Below are 12,631 nucleotides of genomic sequence, written 5' to 3'. Positions count from 1 at the left end.
TTTTTTTAGTTTGTTCATATGTTTGGTTGGTTTAATTTTCAGATTCAAATGAAAATTTAATTAATTGATTTTCAGTTTATTTCATGTTAATTTAATTTTTGCAAAAAAGGAATTGTTAGTTTAGGTTTAATATTGTTAGATTTAGTTTAAATCGCTTGAATCCGTTGTTTGTTTAATATAGATTTCATTCATGATCATGTATCTTTGTTATATTTTTTTTGTTGGATTTAATTAAGAAAGATTAATTGATTATTTGAAGATTAGTGATTTGAATATGTTTATTTGTTTTGTTTAAGTTCAATTCGAAATTTGAATAAAGTTTGTTATTGTGGTTGAATCTTTTCATTCATGTTCATACTTTGTTTGATTGATCTTGAATCCGAAATTTGTATAGCTTGATTTCTTGTTTACCATTTATGATTATTTCTTGAATTTGTCTCATAATCTTGTTTAAAGTTTAATATAGGAATTGTTTGTTGTAATGTTGTTAGAGTTGATTTTAAGTTCAATATTATTGAATTTAGAAATCTAAATATACTTGTTTGATTGTTGTTGTTGAATCCGAAAATAGGTTTGTTGTTGCTAAAAATATTGTTCAATCAAATTTTAGTTGTTCTTTGTTGTGCAATTTGTGTTCATGTGATTTGTTGTTGAAATGTTGAAGAAATCACGTTCATGAGATTTGTTGTTTGAATTTATGTAGAAATTGGTCATATTGACTATATTTTGGTTAAGTTTGATTAATTGATTTGTTATAGCTGATGGGGTAATTTGGTAAATCGCAGTACGTTTGGGGGTAAAATAGTAATTGCAATAAGGTCGGAGGGGTAGTTTAGGAATTGTACATTTTGTAATTTTTTATGTGAAGCATGGGGGACAAAATGAAATGGGGTGGGTTGTGATATAGTTATTTAATATAAAGGGGGACAAGACAAATTTTAGTGTGGGGGAATCTTGTATTTGTTTATGTTAGGCATGAGAGACAAAATATAATGGGGTGGTGTGATATATTTATTTAATGTAATGGGGATGAGTGAGAAGATAATGGGTTTGGTAGAGAAAAGGATTGATTTTAATTGATTAAAGGGTTGGGATTATATATAGGAAGTCTTGAAAGATACATAGACGGACAGAGAGATTAGAGAAAAAAAAAAGAGCTGAACATTTATTCCGAAAAAAAACATTGAAAATCTCAAGAAAAGAAAAAACATACAAAGAAAAATAATAAAAAAAAGTTGAAAATTAGAAGAGAAAGTAGTACACACCTGATAAATATTCTGGTATACAGGTGTAGAAATTAAGGGTTGAAGATTAACTAGCCTTTCAAAAAATCTGAAAATTTCCCTTGGTTTCTGTCCGTTATTTTCGGCATTCCTGGATTTTATTTTGAATTTTTCAAATCTGTCACTGGGGTTTTTCGTTGACTGGTTATTGCTGGTTATTGTTGTTGTTGCTGTGTTACGTATTACGTTGCTGACTTTCTTCTTCTTATATTGACAATATCAGGTACACAACTATAATTTTGGCATTTTGTAAGCTGAAATGAAGAATGGAGTGTTAAATTTTTAATTTAGTTTTAATTTTTTTTTGTATTGTATTTAGGTTATTCATGTATTATTATTCTGTAAATCACTGTCATTTGGCATAACTAGGCATATTATAGAGACATATTAAATAACGCCTTAACCGGATTATTAGGAAATATATTTAAGCCTGATTACTAATTAAAACTGTTTAATAATAAAAATAGAAGAAATAACGTAAAAAATGGCGTTATTGAATCAGTTTGGCAAAAATTGAATAAGTTCCTTATTCATAAGGTTTTTCGTCAACGTTAAGTTAATCGGAATCATGTAGTTAATTTCAGTTAAAACATGAATTAGTTTGCGAATCAAGTATTAGGACATGATGTGAATTAAAACAAAGTTAGTTAAGGTTAAATTGTTTAATTTTTTAGAAATATGGTTTAGTAATCAAGTTTTTTTTTTCTTTCAATTTTCAGTATTTGTAAATAATTAGTTTCAATAAGCTTAAGTCTTACTAACAATTTGAATTTTAATCCAACTATGGTATAATTAGTTTTTTTTATATTATTTTTTATTATTTTTTTGACAATTCCATGTTGTATTTATAATTATAATTTTTATTACTTTCTGTTGATATTTGTTTTTCTCTTCTATTTAATATGTTATTTTTAAGAATGTAGAGATTGATTTTATATTTATAGACAAACTTAGTAATAATAAAAAGGTAGTCATTAAAGGATATTCTTAAAATAAGGAAGGATTTCGCTAAAAATAAATAGATGTAAATAATACAAAAATTTACAGGATTCTCCAATCTCATTTATTTATTAAATATTTAATTGAGTATTTAGAATTCGGGATGGACTGTTTAGTGAATTTCACTTCCTTCCCCAAAGATAATGACGCGCTAGACTCTTTAGGCGCGATTTAATTAATTTTACCTTCTTAAACTCGGATGCGCATTTCATGCGACCCAAATCTAAATCCTAAAACATTGAATAAAAATGTGTTCCGGATTGCGGGTGCATTTCATGTGACGTAATCCAAAGACATGTTTTAAACGATGTTCACAATTGTTTTTTTTTTAAAAATAATAATAAAGTGGTAAAGAGTTAAAATTGGCACATCGGTTCATAATTGTATTAAAATCAGATAAATAAGCCAAATATGACAGTTGAGCGACCGTGCTAGAACCACGGAACTCGGGAATGCCTAACACCTTCTCCCGGGTTAACAGAATTCCTTATCCGGATTTCTGGTACGCAGACTGTAATATGGAGTCATTCTTTTCCTCGATTCAGGATTAAAATTGGTGACTTGGGACACCCTAAATCTCCCAAGTGGCGACTCTGATAAAAATAAATAAATCCCGTTTCAATTGTCCTTTAATTGGAAAAACTCCTACGCCCTTCGCGGAGGTCGGAAAAAGGAGGTGTGACACTTAGATAAAATGATTCAGGACACATGGCCGTAAGGTGTCCAAGGATATCGATTTTCACCGAAAAAATAGTAATGTGCGTAAGGTATTTTCTACTTCATTCAATGAACTACTTAGTTCAAGATTTGTTCACCAAGTAGTTAATGATTTAGAATGCCTTTACTAGCTAATGGTTCAAGTCCAAAAGACACCATTATTAATACATGTTACTAGATTAATGTCTCAAAAATTTCAAAAATTTCTTAAAACAAGTGGGGGATTGTTGGAATAAGTGTTTCAATAAATTTGAAACAATGTATTTGATAAGTTAATTTATTTACAAAAGACTCCAATTTTTCAAAGTGAACGAATGTGAATTCATTCTTGATTTACTATATACGTTTTGGTTTTAGAAAATACATTTTGATCTTCCAAATTCATGAATATTCATGATCTTATTAAATGATAAACTTGTCTTTTAAGAGTCTTTAGCCTATAAATAAGGCTGATTTTCTTTAGAAAATACAAGCAATTCACAAACTACTTTTCCTTTAAAATATTATAAGAGACATTGATCAAATGGTGAAATCATAGATTCAAGAATAGAAAAGCAACATTCTTGAATGCTACTTGTTGTGTGGCTTAGTTGAATCTCGGAGATAGAGTTGTCCTTTATTCTTCCGTTTGCTCATGGAAGAGATTCCAACTATCTTCAAGAAACGTTTTTTTTTCTTACGTGCCTCTAAGCCAAGCAAGTTTATTTTTATTTTCTAATATTGTTGTAATCCTTGTTTTAACACCTTGAAGTTTCTAGTAGCCTAATTCAAATGTTGTTCCCATGTGTTAGCTTCATGATACCGCTTTCTTAGCTATTGCATCACTCTTCTCTACAGCTTCTTCATAAATTCACAAAGAACAAAAATGTGATCTCTAGACTTAATAAATTAAGGATTGACAAAGAATACAACCTTGATCCAAGCTCTTCCTAATCACTCTATGCCAATTACCAAGCAATTTCAAATAAAATCGCTTGATGATACTCTTGCTATATATGATATTAACTTGAACTTGCTTAATTATTACTCTATAGCAAAGAATTTTCCAGATCATCCAGCTTGCTTGTTGTGGTACTAAACTGCAAAATTTTTTATATAGTAAGCACAGATCTATTTGATGCATTGTTTATGAGCTAAGTCCCAATAAGTTTTTGACAATGCTGCTTTATTCCATAATTGTATATAGATGTCTTGATGAGATTTAAGCTACCAACATACTTAGGAGCACATATCTTAAATTTCTACGGGATTCGTTTTGAAGTTATGGAGAAAGTGAGAATTCATGTGTTATCGCACTTCTGCGACAACACATGAATGTCTAAGCTGGTAAATGCATTTCCCAGCTTAGAAATTTTTAGCTAAAACGTCTAGGCTTGATTGAATACTCTTATGCAATATTAAGATTGATAGTCTTCAAAAGACGAAACTGTCAAGGCAAAGGTTCCATTTCTCAGGGTGGACTAGCGTGAGACCAACTAATATAAGACCAAAAATTAACCAAAGATTTTGTTTTGTTAATAACAATTTCTAATAAGGAAAAACCATGCTCCCAGTAAAAATAGGGGAAATAATATTGTATAGCTGCTCTCAAAATAATAGCCGAAAAATGTATATTATTTATATATATATATAGTATGTATGTTATATATATTATATAAATTTATATATATTTTTGGCTACTAAATATAAATAATTACTGGTGCGAAATAAAAGCGAAAAAAGTCCGTAAAAATATTGAGGAGAAGAGTGTCCAATCAAGTAAACTAATTAATAAGAAGGCCGGCCCATTACAGTTAAGTCCAGACCCAAAAATATGGGTCTTATTCAGATGGAACGGAGTCCAGTCCCGTCCCAACTAAAAACGCAACTAGCTAGTTAGTTTCTCCCTCATCGGCAATGAAAGAAACTTTCTTTAGTTTATCTATCAACACCCTATAGCTAAGTTCGTCCCTTCGGGGACATCCGATAAAATTGGAACGATACAGAGAAGATTAGCATGGCCCCTGCGCAAGGATGACACGCACAAATCGAGAAATGGTCCAAATTTTTTTCCCCATTTTTTCGGTTCTTCGGAGCTCCATTTTCGTGGATTTTGCTTCGGAGCTCCATTTTCGTGGATTTTGCTTTTTCACTCATCTTATTCAGTTGAAATCTCTAAACTGAGGTCAGTTTCCATTTATTAAGTAGAGTTTTCTGCAATTTCAGTTTCTGAAGTGCATTCCTTTGGTGTGCCATTTTTGGGTCCTGGAAGATTTAGGTCAAATGGCATTATCCCAAAGGTTTTATCGTTTGGAAATTATATGCCAGTTTACATGTCAAATAGTTTTTGAAATTGGGTAAATTAGTGTTTTGAACATTTAATTTAACAGTTAATCAGAAGAATTTTGAAGAACATTTGTGTTGTTTGGTGTTGGAAATTAAAGCATTGAAACTTTCTGTTTATAATTTCTCTTGCTTACGTTGCTAAATTTTTTTTTTTAATAAAAAAAAATAGGAGAAAATAATTTCTCTTGCTTACCTAGTTTTAGGCAAATTGCATACAAATTGGAAAGAGGGAAATGGATATGCATAAGCAAGTATGTCTAAGGCTTTTGCTCTTCATTCTGCCTTGAACACCTATGCCATATGTGTATAATATGATTGTGCATCATATGTATAAATGATTTAAGTATATTTTATTTGATTCTTTAAATTATACAGTAGAACTCTACTAGAACTTCAATATCCACCTCCGATCTACACCAGCTAAAGAATTACCGTCTCTTGCGCTATTTTGAGGCAAAATGGCTGTTACTGAATGTTCAATCAGTGGACAAGAACTTGACTGGAACTTTGGTAGCTAAATGGAAGCGCAGTGGAAAAAGGCTTCCTAAGAAGCCAGCTTGGGCTTGTTGACTTTGCCAAACAAATAGTTTGTGAGTCAGGAAAACGGACATGGGGACTCAGGTCGGGGGTGCGACATAACTAAGAGAGACAGAGTCATTCCATTTATGGCGAGACAAAATGCACGGGCACAGACGTTGCCAGTTAATTAGATTTGTCATGGTTCAAAAAATAGGGAGAAGAACCATGAACACCAGGGTTAAAGGAGCCTGAGCTAAATAGAGCTGTAGTGAGAGAATGCTGACTTCCTAATCCTTCCCCGTCGCCGGTTTATGGGAGTTTCCTAAGAGGAGCTAGGATTATTTGGAACCTTAAACAAGGAGTTATTTAAGCTTTCAACCAAAGAAGCTGTAGGCCTATGCAAAGAGTTTATTAATCTCAACCTGGAGTTTCATGCTTGAGATTCTTTAAAAATGTTACTAGAAACTAAAGTCCCGAACGAGTTTGGTAAACGTGCTAATTCAAAACTCAAGAATCTGTGTTAATGGTTGGTATGTTTTTTAGAGCCCACCATAAAAATCATATCAACCATAAAAACAGGTTCTTGAGTTTATGGCAGAAGAAGTCGAGCCCAATCAGATGTATATCTTCTCTATTTTTTTGGAGTAACACAGCTGTATTAAATTATAGCTAAGAGAGACAGAGTCATTCCATTTATGGCGAGACAAAATGCACGGGCACAGACGTTGCCAGTTAATTCGATTTGTCATGGTTCAAAAAATAGGGAGAAGAACCATGAACACCAGGGTTAAAGGAGCCTGAACTAAATAGAGCTGTAGTGAGAGAATGCTGACTTCCTAATCCTTCCCCGTCGCCGGTTTATGGGAGTTTCCTAAGAGGAGCTAGGATTATTTGGAACGTTAAACAAGGAGTTATTTAAGCTTTCAACCAAAGCAGCTGTAGGCAGAGTTATGCAAAGAGTTTATTAATCTCAACCTGGAGTTTCATGCTTGAGATTCTTTAAAAAATATTACTAGAAACTAAAGTCCCGAACGAGTTTGGTAAACGTGCTAATTCAAAACTCAAGAATCTGTGTTAATGGTTGGTATGTTTTTTAGAGCCCACCATAAAAATCATATCAACCATAAAAACAGGTTCTTGAGTTTATGGCAGAAGAAGTCGAGCCCAATCAGATGTATATCTTCTCTATTTTTTTGGAGTAACACAGCTATATTAAATTATGTAGGTGCCATGATTGACTTTCTTAGCTCATTACACATTTCGTAATTGTAGCCCTCTTGTAATTACTTAACAGCACACTCTTGTTGCTGAGATCTATGTACTTACTCTTTTAAAAATCAAAACGAATTTGAGGCCAATACATGCTTCCATCTATAGCAATGGATTTTGTGGAAACTACTAGCAATTCTAGAGTTTGGAGCTTCTGTTAGATTTTTATTTTGCCTCAATAGTATGTGTGTGCACATGTGTTTAAACTACTTCACGAAGTCATACACCAATTACGCACCGGAGAACAACTCGTGGATTTGTGAAAATTATCTTTGTTAATCAGTGAAATAGTTCTCTCTCTGCGGCAATGTTTTAATGTCCTTGCTGAATCAATTAATTTAAGAAGACTGGGATTGGCATCTAACTTGTAAAATGTGGAATTTCCTTCATAGGCCATCACATTTTAGACTCTACTGCATAATCTTTCATGACTCCACTTTCGTCATACTTCAATTCGAACCGAAGATTTCTTCTGTTTATCTAGCTAGTTGTCCCATCCCAACCAAAAACCCCAACCAACTAGTTGTCCCTCATCAGCTATAAAAAAAAGTTTTCTTCTGTTTATCTACCAAAACCCTAATAGCTAGGTTCGTCTCTTCGGGAACATCCGATAAAATTGGAATGACACAAAGAAGATTAGCCTGATCCCTGCGCAAGGATGATATACACAAATCGAGAAATGGTCCAAATAATTTTTTTGACATTTTTCCAGAGCTCCGTTTTCGTGGGTTTTGATGTTTTACTCATCTTATTCATTGAAATCTCTAACATGAGGTCAGTTTCCATTTTTTGTTTTTGTGTATGTTATATGCTTCTTAATTGCTTTAGAAATAGTGATTAGAATGTCGTGAATTTTTAGTTTCTAAAGTGCATTAGGAAGATTGTATTTGAGGTTAGTTTCCATTGTTTTGGGTTTTGTTGTGTATGTTAAAGCCTCTTACTTTACAAAGAGTGATTAGTCTATTGTGAAATTTTAGTTTCCAAAGTGCATTATGAAGATTGTATTTGAGTTTTTCTTTTTCTTTTGGCGAGCAATTTTGTGCATGGAAGATCTAGGTCCAAATGTCAAAGGTTTTCTCTTTTCTAAACTATGTCATGTCAAATACTTCCTGAAATTGAATAAAATCCGTGACGGCCTGTTGTGAACATATTCTTTAACATTTAAAGAAGGAAGTGTAAAGTTGTGAAAAATATTTGTGTTATTTGGTGTTGGAAATTAAAAGTAATGAAGGCAATGTAAAGGCTGGCTTCTGTTGGATAATGACTCTATTATACCTCCAAGAGGTGTGGTGGGATCAATAGGATCTCTTCACCCTTAACCAGATGCTTGGGGTTCGAGCGCTTCCCCCTTTTTATAGGCCTTACGCGACCCAAAATTGGACAGAGATTCATGTGTTTTGTTACTTTGTGATTAGATTGCGTGATTACATTCTCAATTTACTGTCGGAAGTTTGTGTGATCCGTTCTAGTGGATGTGATGTTGTATCATCATCTTGGTGGCAGCTTAGATTGAGTTTGATTAGAAAAAAAGGTATCCTTACTACTCTAAACGAACTAATTTTTTTTTCCAGCAAAAAATTGGATCAAGTAAACCAACAGGAACATAGTTCTTCCAGTTTTCATGTGGTTTTAGTAACTATTAAAACTTAAACTCATAATTCAGTGTTGATTATTTGCAACTGAAACAAATTGCTTGAAGATGCAACCAAGTCTAATTGGTGTATATTCTAAGAGGTATAATCCTTGCCTAGTCACTGCTTCTTATCACCTTTTCTTCCACCGAAGGTATATCAGAAATAACCTCTTTGCCTTCCCAGGGTAGGGGCAAGGCTGCATACATCCGACACTCCCCAGACCCCACTTGTGGGAATTCACTAGGTTTGTTGTTTTTGTTATTGTTGTATAATCGTTGCCTTGCCCTCTGTAGCTGATTTGATACAATTCAGAGAGTTCTTATTCTACTAAGCAATCTTTCCTGACCACTTACTTTTGGGCATTTTTTCCTGTCAGTTCTCATGAGTATTGAGTGCCTTCTCAAGGTCTTTTAATTTTATAAGCTTCTTTCACTCTGTTAATAATCACTGCTAGGCAGGTATGTGAATCGCAGGAATTGATTCTTGAGGAGATGAAAGCAAAGACTGATTTTGCTTGCTCTAAAGTCATTATAAATTGAATCTAGAAAAGGATAGGACATTGAATGAGGATCAATGATCCAGATAATAGGAATCTTCTGCACTGAAACTTTTAAGGCATTCGCTGATCAATCTCTTTTTTTTCCTGAGTAAATTCCATCTAATAGAAGATGGCTAAGCCTCTTTTGTGCAATTGACATTTTTTTTAAAGGAGATATGTGTGATGCTTGTAGTTAAGTCGAGTTTCAAAATGTAGCATTTAGGAATTTGTAAGCATTTGCAGATTTTGGCTATTGTTAAGAAATCAAAATTTCTTTCGTTTTGCTTGTTGGTTCCTTGATTGGTCTTTATCTTCTGCAGATTCATTTTTGCACAGTAAGAATTGGCAGAAAGGTTTTTCTATAATCAGAGAAGTACAGAAAATTGCATATTATATGGTCCCGCAGTGTATATTCTTCGGGGTACTCAGGCTTCCCTGATGTGCTCTTACAATGCATAGGGAAAATTTTCACTCTTAACATTATCAAGGTCCAAAGGGAACACATGGTTCATTTGCTCCAAAGAAAGTCTCCACGCAAGTTTTGATACCTTGAACATTTGACGGCTGGATAAGTGTTAAAGTAATCACTGGTAAGTAATCCCTCACTATTTCTATGGAAACTTTGAGAAGAAAGGATTTGGTATGGTTTTTCAAGGGATAAAAGATACAATATGTGATATCTGATGTCTTTCTTGTTCAAGGTCGTTAACCACAATGTTTACTCCAGCATTGCACTCTTTTGTTTTCCTAACTTGCTTGGGATTGAAACGTATTTCTAGTTGTTTAATTGCTCTTCTTTTGTTGAATATATTTAATTCATCAGAATGGATGGGCATATTTGCAAAGATAGTAATCACTTTTTAGGCAAATTGTATACAAATGGCAAAGGGGGAAATGAATATAATAAGTGGGCGTTTGGACATAAGAATTATAAAATATTAAAAAATAAAAAGTGAAAATGGTATTTGAAAATTAGAGTTGTGTTTGGACATGAATATAATTTTGGGTTGCTTTTGAATTTTTGTGAGTAATCTGAGTGAAAAATTTAAAAAATAGTTTTTTGGAGTTTTTCAAATTTTCGAAAAATTTCAAAATTCATCTTCAAGTGAAATTTTTTCGAAAAGAAGTGAAAAAATCTTATGTACAAACGGGCTCTAAGGATCTCGATAAATCTCAACAGGTTGGATCCCCATCTAACCTACTCCATAACCTATAGTTAAGTGACTATACGCCATTTATGCTGCCGATGCAAAATGAACATTAGGACCCCAATTGTCTCACTAATGATTCTTCACTGCCCCCCTAGACAATTTCTCGTTCAGCTCTATAGTACTTGGTTGAGGGTCCGTGAGGAATCAATAATGAGATGAATAGGGTCCGAAATTTCATATTGCTTAATCAAAAATATTAACCACAGAGGCTTTCTCAAAAATTAATTATATTTAGTAAAAATTTTCGACAAAGCGGTGGTGCGGGACACCGCTTTGTTGAACGTGCATCCATTCCTGATTTTCAAGGACTAGTAATTCGTGTTGGGTTGTTGCAGATGATCCGCTTCCGCTAAAGAGGAATCCGTAAGTCTCCTAGCTAGTTTATAATATACATGTTCTCCAACCACCATCAACTGCCATGTTGAATGCATGCGTATTGTTGTTGGAAGAAAGTAGTTCAGAGCTCTATTTTCTTGTGTGTTTTTTTTCACTCAAATTCTGTTAGGTTAAATCTCCAACATGAGGTTAGTCTCGGTATATATGGTCTTTCTTAGAATGACCTTTTGTTTATGTACATGTTAATAGCTTTTGGTTTTAAAAATATTGACTAGAGTCTTCTGAAATTTTAGTTTCTAAAGCTGCTTTTGAAGATTGTAATGAGCTTCCTTTGGTCTGCAATTTGACAGAGAGTCATGCGTTTCGCTATTTTGTTATTACGTTGTGCAATTACATGCTGAAGTACTGTCTGAAGTTTGTTGTTTTCGTTAATCTTCATCTGTTGGCAATTCTGTCTATTGGCAAAAGCAAATATTTCTAAAAATGCTCAATTGTCAGACATCTGGTTTAGCACCTCGGTTGCACCCACTTATTACTGGTGCACTATTTGAGACAAGGGATGCTGAGGGTAAAACACTTACTTTTGTCCATCAACAAGATTAAAAATATGTGTTTCTCCCTTAGAATCCTTGGTCTAAAAAAAGTGCATTGGAAAATATGTGGGTGCGACCGAGGTGCTAAGGCAATTGTGTGACAATTGAACATTCTTTGAGCACGTTTGGATTGGCTTAAAAAAGTGGCTTAATCAGCAAAAATAGCTTTTAAGCCAAAAAATAATAAGTTGGGGTTGCCCAGCTTATTGCTTTTGGCTTGTTTTAAGCAGTTTTTGACTTATTTTACTCTTTTTGACTGCCAAAACACCGGAAAAAACTAAAAAGAGCTTAAAAGCTGATTTGACTAGCTTAAAAGCCAATCCAAGCATCCTCTTAGAGATATTTGTGTTTGCCTATTGACACGGCTATTGCAAATGACATAGAAGCCATGATAGGCCTTTTGAGTTCTTTACACTTGCAACAGTGAGCATCTTTTTCTAAATACTTCTGCAGCACCTTATTGGAGGGACTAAAGCAAAGCCTGATTATGCTCGCGAATGTGGATCTTGATAATGGGACTTTCAAGGCAATCGCTGATCAATCGCTTTGCTGAGTAAATTCCATTTAATAGAACATGGGTACGTCTCTTTTGTGTAAAAGGCCTTTTTTTATGATGAGTACAGTACAGTTGAGTGTCTAAAATTTAGCATTTATAAATTTGTAACCATATGCAGTTTTTGTACTGTCAAGAAATCACATTTTATTAGTTGGTTCCTTGTCTGGTCTTTATCATCTGCTGATCCATATTTGCATAGACTGGAATTGGCAGAAGGTTTTTCCATAATCAGAAGAGCTTGCTGCACATCTATAACAGTTGTTAGTGCTGAGTTTTAGATAGTGAATTGAGGCTACCTGGACAATAGATACTTTCATTAGTTTAATAATCTGTTTTAATTTTTACTTGTGTCACTAGCTACTTGCTTTTACCATTATTACATGATTTTGTTACTGAATCATGAGAGATATTTAGTGGTCAATGCTTCAGTTTCTCTTGAAAAATCTGCAATCTCTTGACCTTATGTTTTGCGTTTGCCTTAGGCCATTAGAAGCAGCTACTGGCAAAATACCATGAATCAGTTCGTGGTAGGGGTGGGCATAGTTTGGGCAAACTCAAATCCAAACTAAAATCCGATTTTTTTTGAATTTTTGGTTTGGATTTTCGGATTACGGATTGAATTTTGGATTCATATGGGATATTAGATTTGGT

General features: G+C 33.5%; 1 long non-coding RNA gene and 2 other non-coding genes across 4 annotated transcripts; all 3 read left to right on the top strand.

Moving 5' to 3' along the window:
• Positions 1-4,888: 4,888 nt before the first annotated feature.
• Positions 4,889-12,322, top strand: LOC104217362 (uncharacterized). Of its 2 annotated transcripts, XR_708746.2 has the most exons (4): positions 4,889-5,163; positions 8,930-8,990; positions 9,605-9,874; positions 11,878-12,140. It is a non-coding gene; the product is annotated as an uncharacterized lncRNA (long non-coding RNA). The 2 variants fall into 2 exon arrangements; XR_708745.2 differs by lacking the exon at positions 8,930-8,990 and having other exon boundaries at positions 5,020-5,163; positions 11,878-12,322.
• On the top strand, positions 4,946-5,048 carry LOC138882547 (U6 spliceosomal RNA). The gene has a single exon (XR_011404139.1). It is a non-coding gene; the product is annotated as a U6 spliceosomal RNA (small nuclear RNA).
• Positions 7,704-7,806, top strand: LOC138882398 (U6 spliceosomal RNA). Its single transcript, XR_011404005.1, has one exon. It is a non-coding gene; the product is annotated as a U6 spliceosomal RNA (small nuclear RNA).
• Positions 12,323-12,631: the final 309 nt, after the last annotated feature.

The sequence above is a fragment of the Nicotiana sylvestris genome, chromosome 11, assembly GCF_000393655.2.
Source record: "Nicotiana sylvestris chromosome 11, ASM39365v2, whole genome shotgun sequence".
NCBI classification, from domain to species: domain Eukaryota; kingdom Viridiplantae; phylum Streptophyta; class Magnoliopsida; order Solanales; family Solanaceae; genus Nicotiana; species Nicotiana sylvestris.
This window is presented reverse-complemented; position numbering and strand designations above follow the sequence as displayed.